This window comes from Motacilla alba, chromosome 3 (genome assembly GCF_015832195.1).
Source record: "Motacilla alba alba isolate MOTALB_02 chromosome 3, Motacilla_alba_V1.0_pri, whole genome shotgun sequence".
Classification (NCBI taxonomy): domain Eukaryota; kingdom Metazoa; phylum Chordata; class Aves; order Passeriformes; family Motacillidae; genus Motacilla; species Motacilla alba.
In genome coordinates, this window is record NC_052018.1 from 108,292,873 (window position 1) to 108,306,312 (window position 13,440).

A 13,440-nucleotide genomic window follows, 5' to 3' on the forward strand; every position below is an offset into this window, starting at 1 on the left:
CTTTATTTTTTTATTTATTTTAAACCCTGGCTTTGAAGTGGTGGGCTGTGGGAATGAAACAAAAGGATGCATTACAAAACATCTCTGGATCAGCCATTTGGTCTGATCAGCTGAGCTTCTTTCAATGTTATGCAAAAGAAGCTGAGCAGGCCCTCAAGCAGAGGATGCTCCTGGCCTTAAGTGGAGCCTGATCAAATAATTGTCTTCCTATTAGAGGGTGCAGTCTTGCAGCCCTGCTGCTGAAATGGTGCTTTGATCCTATCTTGTGGAAAACTGGCAAGAGCAACCATTTAATGTCCCATTTCTGCTTTTACTCCACAGCTCTTATTACTTTATATGCATAAAAAATGCATAGCTACTTATAAATCTTTGATTATATTCCGGACTAGACCTGTTACATTTTTCACCTCCCCTCCAGGATAAAGTGTGGAAAATGCACATATTCCATACAGGGCATGGGATACTCTGCAAGTTTGAGCACAGGCATTCATTCAAAGGAGAGCAGCAGCTGTTCCAAAGGTATTCCTTTTGGAAAAGGACCAAAACCAGGAGTGTGGAATTTGTCCTTTCTTTTTGCAAATAATTACGTTGAAATTGCGAGAGGCAGCCTCAGTGTTAGAGTGCAAGGAGGCTGAGACTCTCCTCTTATGATTGTCCCTCCTTTCATGTTCCTGCTGTGAGGGAGAGCATGATGCCAAAAACTCTTACCAGGTGAGCTGGTGATAATTATTGTTTTACAGCTCCATGCAAGAAAAGTACCCTGGGAAAGGGACATACCTGGCAGGACAGCCTAGATCCCTGAAAAAATGAAACAGTAGCCTACAAACCTACCTAGTAGTTGGGAGGACTCACTCATAAAAGATTCATATTGACCATTCATTGATCCAACCTCCTACCAACACCTACTCTTGACAAAGAGACCAATGCTTTGCCCTGTTTCCAGGTATTCTCCACATCACACACCCTTCAACTCTACTTCTCCTGTCTCCTGCTGCCTCAATTCCCAGAGGGGCTGGCAGCCCATATTAAACTGCAGTGATAAGAACATCCCTGGAAAACCACTTCTACCTGGGCCCACGAGGCTCTGTGGGCATTCTAAAATGCTGTGAAAAGGCATTCTGTAGGCATTCTAAAATTAAAAAAAAAAATCTAAAAATTCAAAATTCTAAAAAAAAGATGAAAAAACTTACTGGCACTTACCAGCAGGAATGCAAAGGAGATGAAGAAGAAAAATAAACATGGGCATGCAAAACGAAGATTTTGGATGTACACATCACAGTGCCTGGAGGAGATCCCACTGTAAATCTTGCCATGTTACCCGTTGCCTTGAGACTTACCATAATCAGGTAGTTGTGCAGTCTTTCAGCTTAAAGCTGATTTTTAAAGGACAGGTATTTCTCTGCTCATCCTCTTTCTTTTATTTTCCTCCCACAGATGTATTTCGACTGGATTTAGGAGTCTGCAATCACAAGCCAAAAAAGCCACCGTGGGTGAAGGAAGGGGCGGGGAAGGCTTCTTTATTCACACAGGTGATGGTGAAGGGAGATTTGCACCTGGGCCAATTACCCATTAATCTGCAGCAGCTCCAGTAAAAATGCCCCACTTTGTTCTTAATCCTTTTGTAGTGCCAGCCCAGCTTGGTGCCACCTCTCCTCTCCTGATGACCGCTTCCCCCCCCCCCCCCCCCCCCCAACATGCACATGCTGAAACAATCTCCTAGTGCTCAGGTATTGTGCAGATTGCAGCCAGCAGGCTCTCCTGTTTTCCTGCTTCCTTTTATTTCCCAGCCAGAAACTGCCTGTTCTATGCATCAGGAGATTAGGAAGAAAATGTGTCATTTCCATGAAGGCTGACACAGCATTTTTCCCCATTTATACCTACTGGTTTTTATTTTTTTTTTCCCACTGATGCATTATATGAGTTCCTCTCTGAGTTCCATTCTTTGACACCAATGTTTTAAAATCTTTTAGAAAATGCACGTGCTGTTTAGCACACTGTGAAGTGAGGACAGGCCAGGTGTGGATCATTTTACATTGCAGGGAAATGAGGCCTCTTTTCCCCATAATTATCAAATCTGCTTCTACAGAGAACTTTCTCTACTGCTAGGCTACAGCCCTCAGTTATCTTATGCCACTTGGTAAATATTCAAAGGTCACTACACCGGGATTTCCTCTGGAAGGCAGAGTTCCTAGAAACACAGGGCTGGGGTAAGGAAAACAGTCCTGTGTGAAGCTTAGCTCCCTAACAGAGGATGAAAATTTCTCAGTAGTTAGAGCTGAATATTGAGAAAAAAGCTTTGCTTCTAGTTCCAACATTACCTGAGGAATATCAGTTATCAAAGAGGGAGAACACACAATTTTACCAGGAGTGATAATATGTTTAAAGTGCTATATACTTTTTTTTTTTTGAATTGGTGGAACATAACAGATGCAAAAACCAGTGGAATGGTGAAGGATGCTAAACCTCTTTTACATGTTTTCCTTTCATCTTCTCCCCAGTTAGCTTTTTCAGTAGAGTTAAACTGGAGGTTAATCCATTTAACTTTAGTGTTGTCTACATGAGGGTACTTGAGATAAATCAGTTTTAACTAATGAAGGGTTTAAATTCAGGGTAGAGGAGTCAAACTGCATGAGTCCATCTTATGGACACCTGTTCAAGGCAGAATTAAGCAGAGTTAAACAGAGTTTGTTTCCACAGTGGACAATGTACAAGAGCATGTAATGACAGGACAAGGGGATAAGGCTTAAAACTGGCAGAGATTATGTTTAGATTGGATATTAGAAAAAATTGTTTACTCTGAGGATGGTGAGGCATTGGGACAGGTTGTCCAGAGAAATTGGGGCTGCCCCATTGCTGGATCGGGTTCATTGGAGCTCTGAGCCTGGTCCAGTGGAAGATATCTCTGCAGGGGATTGGAATTAGAAGATCTTTAAGGTCCCTTCCAACCCAAACCTTCTATGATCCTGTGTAAGCTGTGTGTGCAGGATGCATTCAGTTTGTCTTGGTTCATTATCTGTCAAACCCTCACAGAACCTGCAATCCCACGTTTGCTCAGGACAGCCTCCCCATAATAGTGATGCCAGATCATTTTGGTCTTTTTTCCTTTTATATGCTCTCTGTATTCTTTACACATATATTTGGAGCTCTGTATTATTGCATTCATAGCCAGTTTTCCCTGTACTTTTCCCTGCCCTGATAGGCAGAAAGACAAAACCCATTTATTGATTTCTCTGGGTCTGCATTGAAGGCACTTGAGATGGTTTTTCATGTTCATACTCAGGTGTTTATTATTTCTTATCAGTAAAACAGTCTCACAACCATGAGTTCAGCAGCAAGGCACAAAATGGCCAGTAATCTCTTGTTACAAGGTCTTTTAAGACTAAACTATCCAATTAAGAACTGACACCTCAATTCTTTTCCCTTTTAACCCAATAACTGATCCCACAGAGACTGCAAAGTGGATTTTTCTGTCCAATTACAAAATGCCACCATGAAGAAGAAGAAGAAGAAACCCAGGATGGCACCCTGTGCCCCTCATCTTGTTTCCATCCACAACATACTGAAAATCCCACAGTCTCAATTTTTCATCCAAGTGATACACCTCCACTACTCTCTATAATCTATTTCATGCTTCTGTGGATTGCAGTTTATCTTGCAGTCTAGGAAACTTTCTCCATGAGTGAGGGTCAAAGTCAGTGCTCCCCTGGAGGTCAGGGCACCCCAGAGCAGACAGAGAAACATTCCTGATGCCCTGGGTTTCCACACTCATTCTAAAGCTCCTATCCTATCTTGGGTATTTCTGGGAGCCAATGCCAAAAACAGCCCTTGAGGACACATTTTCATCTAAAAATTTCCATCAGAGGGGGAAGAACTTAGAGAGGGGGAATTGGATTTGTAGAAAGTTCTCAGGGCCTGACAGAAGGCCCACATGGTGTGCATCCATATGCAAACCTTGAGACAAGAAATGCTGACTTAGAAACGCCATGGAATAGGACAGACGTTGTTGAGAGGGAAATGGAGCTAGGAAAAGGTTTCAAAAGATGGCCTTGTAAATAAGACTGGATACTTGGGAGAAATAGAACTATGAAAGATGCATTGTAGTGGGACCCACAAGAGGTAGTTTTAGGTGATTGGCTTTAAGGCGTGGTAAAAAGCTGATAGGCCAAGAAATGCTTGCAGTGTATTGTAATTAGGAAATTGTTGCTTTCTGATTGTGATGGTGTGAATTATAACATCTGTGTTGTCTCACCCTTCTCATGAGACTGAAAATGGAATGAAAGTTTTTAAAATGCCTCTCAGTTGCCCCATCTCTGGGTCAGGAAAAGGGTATTGTCTGACAAGGGGGAAATTACCTCACCTTTTATGTCTCTAATTGGTGATTTTTGTCAAATATGCTGATTTGCTAAACCTATAAAAACTGTATAAAAACCCTAGTCCTCCGTGGAAAGAGCACTGACCACTGGGATATTTTTAGTTGGAAAGGACTACCTTCTCCTTCAGCAGATAAAAATACAGCTACATGGAATAATTTAGTGTTGTAATAGGAAGTAATAAAAATGCCAACAACTGTTCACGCACAACCTCCTCAAAGGAACCTTTGTGCTTTTAAGAATCAACAATCCAAAAATGAAGTGGGAGGTTAATGTGATCCCTTTGGTGCAGCTGAGTCTGCTACATATGGAAGTGCTTTGTGCCAGGCTTTTGTGCTGGCACAGGCATATGGGATCAGACACAGAGGAGGAGCTCTGAACTTTTCTGCAGACGGATGAATGAATTCAAGCTGAAGTAGCAGCACAGATCTTGCACTAGCCAGTCCAAAAATAGTAAAGAAATCCCTTTTCTACATTTAGTACTGTGCGGATGGGTTTCTGTGTTCATTGATGAGCTCCTAGGCCAGCTCAAGTTTTACAAGAGCTATAGCTCTTTATTTCTACAGTCAAAAGAGTGCAGGAGTTTTGAATATTAGCTCAATATTATCTCCCTTTTCGCTTTCATTGCATTCAGCAGGGCTGGCTCCACTGAATAACACATAAATCTTAACTGTCTGTTATAGAAAGATTATTTTGAAAAAGGGTTTCTTGCCAGGCTATTATCCATTTTGTACCACTTTTTCTTTCCTTGTTCTGACTTTTTTATTCTTCTGTGAGAAAGAAAAAGGAGAGGAAAAATCTTTCTTTCTTTTTGTCCTGATCTAATTCTTGTGGCTGATATATAAGAGCACCGATTGATTGTAGTTTTTCATTTTGGCAGCTTTTTTTAAACAAATTCCATAGCATGATCTGGCCAGTGACAAATGACCCAGCACTTCCACTTGGAATACTAATGCTGAATTATCTGGCTTCTTGGGATCTGATGGAGATGCAGCAAGAATTAAAAAAATTACTGCACAGGAGCAGTGGTGACTGATGTAAGGCCTGCAAGCTGAGCTCTTGACCTCCACCGTTTCTACAGTAACTGTGCAATGCATTGAGCTTTCTATTCTCAGGCTCGCCTTGGAAGCCAATTAAATTAAAAGGCTATTCATTTCATTCTGTTTGTCTCCAGGAGGCTCACGGAGAAATGCAAACAATTCCTGTTCCGAGTTCCCTGCATCAGAGAAACTGATATTGTGCTGCTAATTTGTGATAACACTATTAATCAATATGCAATCTGCCCCGATTTAAGAGATGTACGTAGTATGTACTGTGAATTTACAAAACACTGATTAGGGAGATCATGAAATTCAATCTTCTGAAGGGCATGTCTTTCAAACCCTTAATGCAGCTCTTTTTCTTGGTTTAATCAGATAATTAATCATTACAACTCAGGCTTTCCAAGAGCCAGATTCATCAATACTAGGAAGCATGGATTTGTAATATTGAACATTTACAGTCTCAGGAAAGCTTGGTGAAAAGTAAAGCTGTAAAAGGTAAGCACTTTGCTGCTTAAAGAAAAAAAAAAAACAGCAATGGAGGAACAGAGTGAATATTTCTTAGTAAAACCAAAGAGTCATTTGAGGCCTGATCCACCAATTTGAGCAACAGAGAAACATGGTCCCAAACACACTGTTCTCTTAGGGACTAGTCTTGTCTCCAGCTCAATGAGAAATTAACATTTTTGTTAATCCACAGAAAACAAATTGACACGAAACATTATTATCCTGTGTTTTTATTCTAAATTAAGCTTGTGGTACAGTTCTCCATGCATCTTTGAGCAAGTGTAATTTCAGATTTGGAGGAATGACCTTCACATTGAAGTGAAGCAGGAGGACTTCAACACCATCCTGCAGGATATGAAATTACATCCTGCAACCTGCCTTTTGTAGATCATTTTTGCAGGCTAGCAACCACACATTGGAACGTGCCAATCAACAATGGCAGGTCAAATGTTAAGGCTTTTCTAATGGTCATGTTGCTGAAGGTTTGTTGATAGAGAAGATGTGGGTTTGCAGCAGAGACAGCAGCCTCCACTGTGCTTGATCTGGACATGGCTGGCAGGGTGTAATAAGCTAAATGAGGCTGAAATGACAAAAATGTCTCCAGGCTCATGAGAACCTGGAGCACTATTTCTGGGAAAACCTGGCAGTTTAGTCAAAATTGTCAAACACTTAACTACCTTTGTCGGAGAGATGAAAGCATTCTGGCCCAGAATCACTCACCTGCAGGGCTAAAATCCATGGACCTTCCACCAGGAGTGAGCTTGAAGACATTTGTCTGGGTTGAGAAAATGAACTTGCTTCCCCCTGCTATGAATAGATTAGTTCTGTTTTCTTCCCTCCCTGACTCTCAGTAAAATTTCAATCAGTTACTGAAGTATTAGAAGACAAAAAATTTAAAGTGAAATTTAAAGTGAAAAACTGATAAGTGAGGACAGGCTTCGTAATATAGCTTGGAAAAAGAAGCAAATATGAGAATTCCAAGCAGGTCACTTCAGCCTTCATCTACTATGCTGACTAGAAGGAACTCAATAAAATAGAGGGTGAATGACTTGGAGGAGAAGCCCTTTTCAGCCCAAGGATTTTATGCCACAAAGTGTCAAACAGCAGTTTTGCTGGCTTCCAAAAAAAAACAGCTAACGGAATATAAATGTAATGTACTGCAAACCAAAGCACCTGGAGGGGTTTGTACAGATTTGTATCCAGCACAAGGGGAACAGCAGAAAGCAAGATCTGCACAATAAGGACCAGCAGCTCTGGGGCTGGCACATTTCTCTATAAATTGCCCTGCTGTGAAGTTTCTTGATCCATCTCCTGACCCAGCTGGAATGGGCCCTGCTAAAAGAGAAGATGCTAAATGATAAAATCCATAGGTCTATGGAATATGGAGCTTCAGATCTTTCTGTGTCCTTTGCTGCCTAATTTCCTTGCTTTGAGAAAGGAAATTTCCTTGTTAGTTCTTTCCTAATTTCCTTGCTTTGAGATAGTTTTCCTTGTCATTGCAATTCCTCTGCAGAATATTAATCTTGAATTTGATGCAACAGTGATGGGGCAAAACTTCTACTTGCCTCTGTTTTGCAGCTTAGATGATGAGGACTCCAACAAGAAAACTCTGTCTTTCATAATTTATTTTTGTTTGGTTTTTTAAGTATAGCAACCAGTTTCTAACAAAAACTCCCACAGCTTCTCAAAACTTTTATTTTTTTCTATGACAATTTCCAAACTAAAGTTTTTTCCTGAATGGGATTTTATTGGAAAAGAGAGGACAGAAAGTGGCCAACACAGATTTTTCAATTCATTTTTCCTAAATGAAAAGAGATTTTTTTTAAAGACTTATTTTTCTTCTTTAAAAGGTAACTTAGGTGTTTAGAAAAACCTGGAGGGAGAAACTGTAAATGGAACTCAAAGCTGCAATGTAATTGTGACCAAAGACTCAGCTAGTTTTGAAGGATAAATTGATTTTATAGAAGAAACAACATTTAATTACAATAACTAATGATAAAAAAATTATAATGGAAAGGAAAGAAAACTTGTTTCATGTAAGGACTTACCAATGCATTCTGGACAGGATCTGATGAAGACAGATTACCTTGGTTTTTTATTTGTTTGAGGTGTTCTTCACAATCACTTCAGGCATGGTGTCCTCTCCAGAGAGGAAGAGCTGGAAGTTTACTTCCTGTGACAGTAACAGAGAAAATACAATTTTAAACATGGACAATATCTGACCATGAATGGTTAGCAGATATTGAGTCATGCGTATACTCTATTATGTTATTCTTTTGTGTTTTTGTTAGAGCAGAAAATTGAGTACTTCTTTGCATGATGGTGCTGAAAATATATGGAAAAAACCACCCCCAAAAATAGCTTTGATTTTCTATGTAAACTCGAGCATTTTTTTAAATGTAGTTCTTTCCATAAATAAAATCCATTATCAAGGAAGAAGAAAAATTGGTGAAGAATAAATCAATGTGAGTTTTTAATGCCGCATCCTGTTATTCACTGAAACATGGCATCTCATTTTGGGCACACATGCAACATCCATGAGATTGTCCTTGTAGGGAACACCTATTTCTCATTAAAAATAAATTCAGTCAGACTGTGCTGTCCAAAGCACCAACCTTGGTAACATAGAAGTAGGACATCTCTAAAACTAAGCCTTTCTTAGGAAAGATTAAAAAAATATCTGAGTCACATCATCAATGAAGGATTACTGAAGAAAAAAATCCTCTGAGACTTAAAAAATAAACTTATAACTAGACCACCCCTTAGTTAAATTTGTTGTTGTTTTCCACAGAAAGCTATTGAGGTAAAAGGAGTATCACTGTACAAGAGATGATTTTATTAGTTCTAATTTGTCTAATTAGAGGTTCAAGCCATGAGGACCAGCCACATTCTGGCTTGAAAAGTCAAATGTGAAGCTCACAAGTAATTAGATTTGAGAAATTAGGCCAAAAGAAGTTGCAAAATTAGAGAGTTTTTTGATCAAAACTTTAAATTATCTCTCAAATAAAGCAAAGTTAATTAAATAAAATATTTCATGACTGATTAGAGTGTACATTCGACCATCAATTTCATCTCACATTCTCCTACCCACCAGCTGGAAAGATGAAGAGACTTTTTATAACTTCATTAGAGCTACTCTGTGGAACAATTTAATTGTATAAAACCTTATAATGCAGATGCACAAGTACAGTACCACCAGCTGCTGGCTTCTGCTCCTGTTGGGCCCTTCTCTCCCTGTGCCACCCCCTATTGTATTTGCTGGGAACGTCCGGATGAAGGGAGGAGTGATGAATCTGACTCCATGTTCTCAGAAGGCTAATTTATTATTTTATGATACTATATTATATTAAAGAGTACTAAACTAACTATACTAATGAATACAGAAAGGATACTTACTGAATGCTAAAAATATAATAATGAAAATTTGTGACTCTTTCCAGAGTCTCTACACAGCTTGGCCCTGATTGGCCAAAGAGTGAAAACAACTCACACCAGAATCCAAGGAAACAACCACCTGTGGGTGAACAATCTCCAAACACATTCCATATGAGCACAACACAGGAGAAGCAAATGAGATCAGAATTTGTTTTCCTTTTCTCTGAGGCCTCTCAGCTTCCCAGGAGAAAAATCCTGGGCGAAGGGATTTTTCAGAGAATGTGAATGCCACAATCCACACTCCCCCACTGCCTGGGGGCTGCCTCTGCAGGAGGCTTAGCTGCAAGAGCAAGTGGAGTTTTGCTGCCTAACATCCAAAATGCAGCGTCCTGAAGGAGCAGGAGAGATACAGGGTTCCTATGTCCAGATCCCACTGAGGGAACTTCCTGAGCAAAGTGTTTATCTGATAATGTGGAGAATATTTTTGGGAGGTGGGGAATAGGTAAGTTAATACTTAAGAGGACAAATACCCACCTATGTAACTGCTTGAAATTATTCTTTTGATTCTCAAATATCTGCAAGGCTCTGGCCCAACACTTCCCTCTCTAGCCAAAGAGAGGAAAAAGCCTTGGCTAAATCCAACATTTGGATTTTCAGGATGAAATGGCCTAGTGTCTTCTTTGTGATTGGCTCCATAGCAAAGCAATGGAAGAAGAACAAGCAGCATTGCAGACAAGTGAGGTGACACAGCTCATCAGCATGCAGCACTTCATGCCATGCAGCACACTTGCAAGTGCATCACATTTGACTGGTACCATTTATCTTTATAATTTTTTTTTTTTTTTTGCTAGACTATATTTCATGTCTTTGTCTGACCTCCAACTCCTCTGTCAGAGGTGGTACAGAGAATATGCAGCAAGAGCAGAGGCAGGGAGAAGTCTCAATTTATATCTCAGTCTTTGTGACTAATCACTGAGTAGCATCTCTTCAGAACTAACAAGCTCAGAAAAGTTCCCATGTGTTCAAGGCTGACTCTGTGCACGCTTGCTAATCAGCTTCAAAATTATAATCAGGATATTAGAACACAACTTTGCAGAGCGAGTTGTAGCCACGTTTCTCTTCACAGAGAAAAGCAAGGCACAATTCTTCCCATGAATATTTCTGGGTTTCACATTCTTTGAACCTCAGAGAAAGGAAAAACAATTTTTATCATTTGCTGTGCCTGTGTTTGTGCCAGAGTAGAATGCAATATGGAGATTGTTTACCCAGAGTGATGGTGTTTTGTTTCCTTGGCCCATTAGAGCCAAGTGTGTGTGTGTGTCAGGACTGTTGGGTGACAGTCACGAGTTCTGTGCAGTTGTGTGCAGAGTTGAGTGCTTGGCAGATTCAGTTTAGATGTACTGTGATATAGTGTAATACAGTATAGAATAATACAGGATAATAAAGTAATTAATTAGCCTTCTGATAAGATGGAGTCTGATGCATCATTCTCTCCCCCTCACCGGGGGCAAAAATATCCACTATAGCAAGTGGCTGAGAAGATCAGCAAATACTCAGCAGTGAGAAGAAAACAGAACTCTGGAGGGGAGAATCTGACTCCCATCAGCTTCTGACTGATCAGTCACACAGCCTGGGAAGGGACAGAGCCCTTGCAGAGGGGCCACTCTGATGGGATCTCTCCCTCATGGCTGAGAACAGGAGCAGCCAGGCTGTGTCTCTCCCGTTTCCCTCCAAAAAGAACGCTAAAATAATTACCTGCAATCCAGAATGGATATTATCCAGACAAAGTCCCTTGCCACGATTGGTGAAAGGAATTTATTTTTTCTTCTGTGAGTAGCCTCGCAGAGCAGCAGGGTGCTGAGTGATTCAGCTTTTCTGCACAGTAGCAGCAGCACAATGTGCTTCAGTCCTGTCCATCAAGGCAGCCTTCCCACCCTGCAGACCCACAGAGCTCCTCCAGCAGCCCCACAAGTGCAGCCCGTGGTGCCATGGGCAGGAAGGGCACAGGTGGAGTGCAGGCACTTCAGGCTCTGTGTCCAGCAGCCTCTCCCACACGTGCACTCCTAACAGAGTTGATGCTTTAAACCTCTCATTTCCTCCTGCTCTCCACTTGGTCCCCTGGTTTTGGTGCATCATGGAGGTCTCTGCACGGGGAAAAGCAGGTGTAGAAGTAGCTAACAAGATCCTCATTAAGACCAGATTTTGATAATGACAAGCCAAATCACTCCCAAACTTCTGCTTCTCAGCATTCAGCTTTAATGATCACTTGATTTACAGCCAGAAAAATTACCTGCAGTGATACTGCTGCAAAACTACAGCCTCCAGTCATATTTAGTTTCCATTTCAGCTACTCTGCATTGAATATTCCCTTTGGAAATCCAGAGGGCAACTACACTGTCTGTAACATGTGTTATATAAAGACAATCAGAATGAGCTGTTTGGGCACTGACCTGCTTGATTTTATTTTCAGCATTTTCTCCTTCCCACTCCCCCACATACATTTGTGAAGCATGAAATAAATTCACCCCTCCTGACTCAGTTCTATTCTTTTGCAATGACAGAACACTTGAGGTTGGTAACTGAACTGTGCTAGACTGGGTCATGTTTTCAAATGAAAAAAAAAAAAAAAGCCCCATGACCCTGAAGCAGATTGATATAATTTTGGTTTCATAGCTGGCAATCATTTTTCATCATTGTTTCAAGCATGAAGGATTTAGCAATTGCTGCATTAAACTTCAGTGGCGCAAACCTTTGATGTTCTGTCAAGCAGCTTTGCTTTTCTCCCTGTCCTACAGACTGCAGCTACAAATTACTCCCTGGCAATCCTAGGTGAGGATTATGAAGATTACTAGAAAAAAAAAGATGAGGTTTAAAGGGTTATTAGAAGTACCTTTGGGTTTCAGCAACACGCAAATAAGCAACCGTGTCCTTCGCAAAAATCCCGATTTTCTTATTTTCATGTGCTGCTGTTTTTTCTCTCTCTCAGCAGATCTCTTTGATTGGGCATTTTCACCTCAGATTCCAAGTAATCAAACTGTCAGGAGCATCACCTCCTAGGAGAAAGCACTGAAACAAACAAAAACCCCCACATTAGCAATCTGCTTGTGAGCTGCAAACACGTGCACGGGTGTCTCTGAAAGGGCAGTTGTGCTGCTTGGAGTGTCACTCTGCAGGATAAAACTATGTGGCAATATAGAATTAGAATATAGAGTTCTATTTTATTTGAAACTACTGCCTTCACAAATGATGTGCTTTATCCCTAGTTAAGAATTCAGGATGATTTTTTGCCCTGCCTTGAGTTCCTTTGGGCGGTCCTGAGTTTTCTTGTGGACGCCCATTTTAATTAAACAGGTCAAAATGCAACTGCTCTGTCACCACAAGGAAAAAAAATGCTTTAAAAATGCTTTAAAATCCACATTCTATCCATTAAAGTCTTTCAGCTAAACCATGTGTACTCTTAGTTGTTTTTTTTTGGCTTGCAGTTTTACTTCATCTACAGCATCTGCAGTTTGCTGTATTCTGTATCTTGTTGTGATACTGGATTCTGCAGACCCTTGGAGCATTCCCCTAGCTGCTGCTGCAGTTTTGGGGATGCAGCTCTCAGACCTTTGCTTCATGGGGATAACAAAACTTCTCCAAGTAATTGATCTGCCCAAGGTTATACAAGGAGTGGAGTTAAATATCAGCATCTTCCTCAGAGCTGTGGAAATTAATACTACAATCATTACTGAGGTATTTGAATTTTAGAATGATGCTTAGGCTCTATGGCAAACACTTTACAGGAAACTGCCCTATTTCAGTAATCTCTAATGCAATGTGGAAAGAGCACAGCAGTTTAATGAAGGGATGAGAAGGAAGAAGAGGAGTAACTAGTAATAAGTCAAAGAAATAGGCTTAGCTGTTTGTAAGAGATTTGCAGATGAGTGTTTCCTAAGTATAATCGTGTACAGACAGGTATTGAGATCCTCAAAACTGGGTAATTCACTCCAAATGCCTCAGATTTCATGGCTTGCAAGATTTTAATTGACCTCTTCAAAGACTAGGCAGTGATGAAAGTTCAAATTAAACAAACTTTCCTTTACACCTTAAGAATTCAACAAGACTGTACAAGCACCATTTAAGTGATTGGTTTTTGGTGTGCTAGTACT

The 13,440-nt window shown here is 40.5% G+C and overlaps 1 long non-coding RNA gene across 1 annotated transcript; it reads right to left on the minus strand.

The window, feature by feature from the left end:
- Nucleotides 1-1,336: 1,336 nt before the first annotated feature.
- LOC119699848 lies at nucleotides 1,337-11,859 on the minus strand. The gene is made up of 3 exons (XR_005256566.1): nucleotides 11,048-11,859; nucleotides 7,966-8,090; nucleotides 1,337-1,459 (listed from the first exon to the last, which is right to left on the minus strand). It is a non-coding gene; the product is annotated as an uncharacterized LOC119699848 (long non-coding RNA).
- Nucleotides 11,860-13,440: the final 1,581 nt, after the last annotated feature.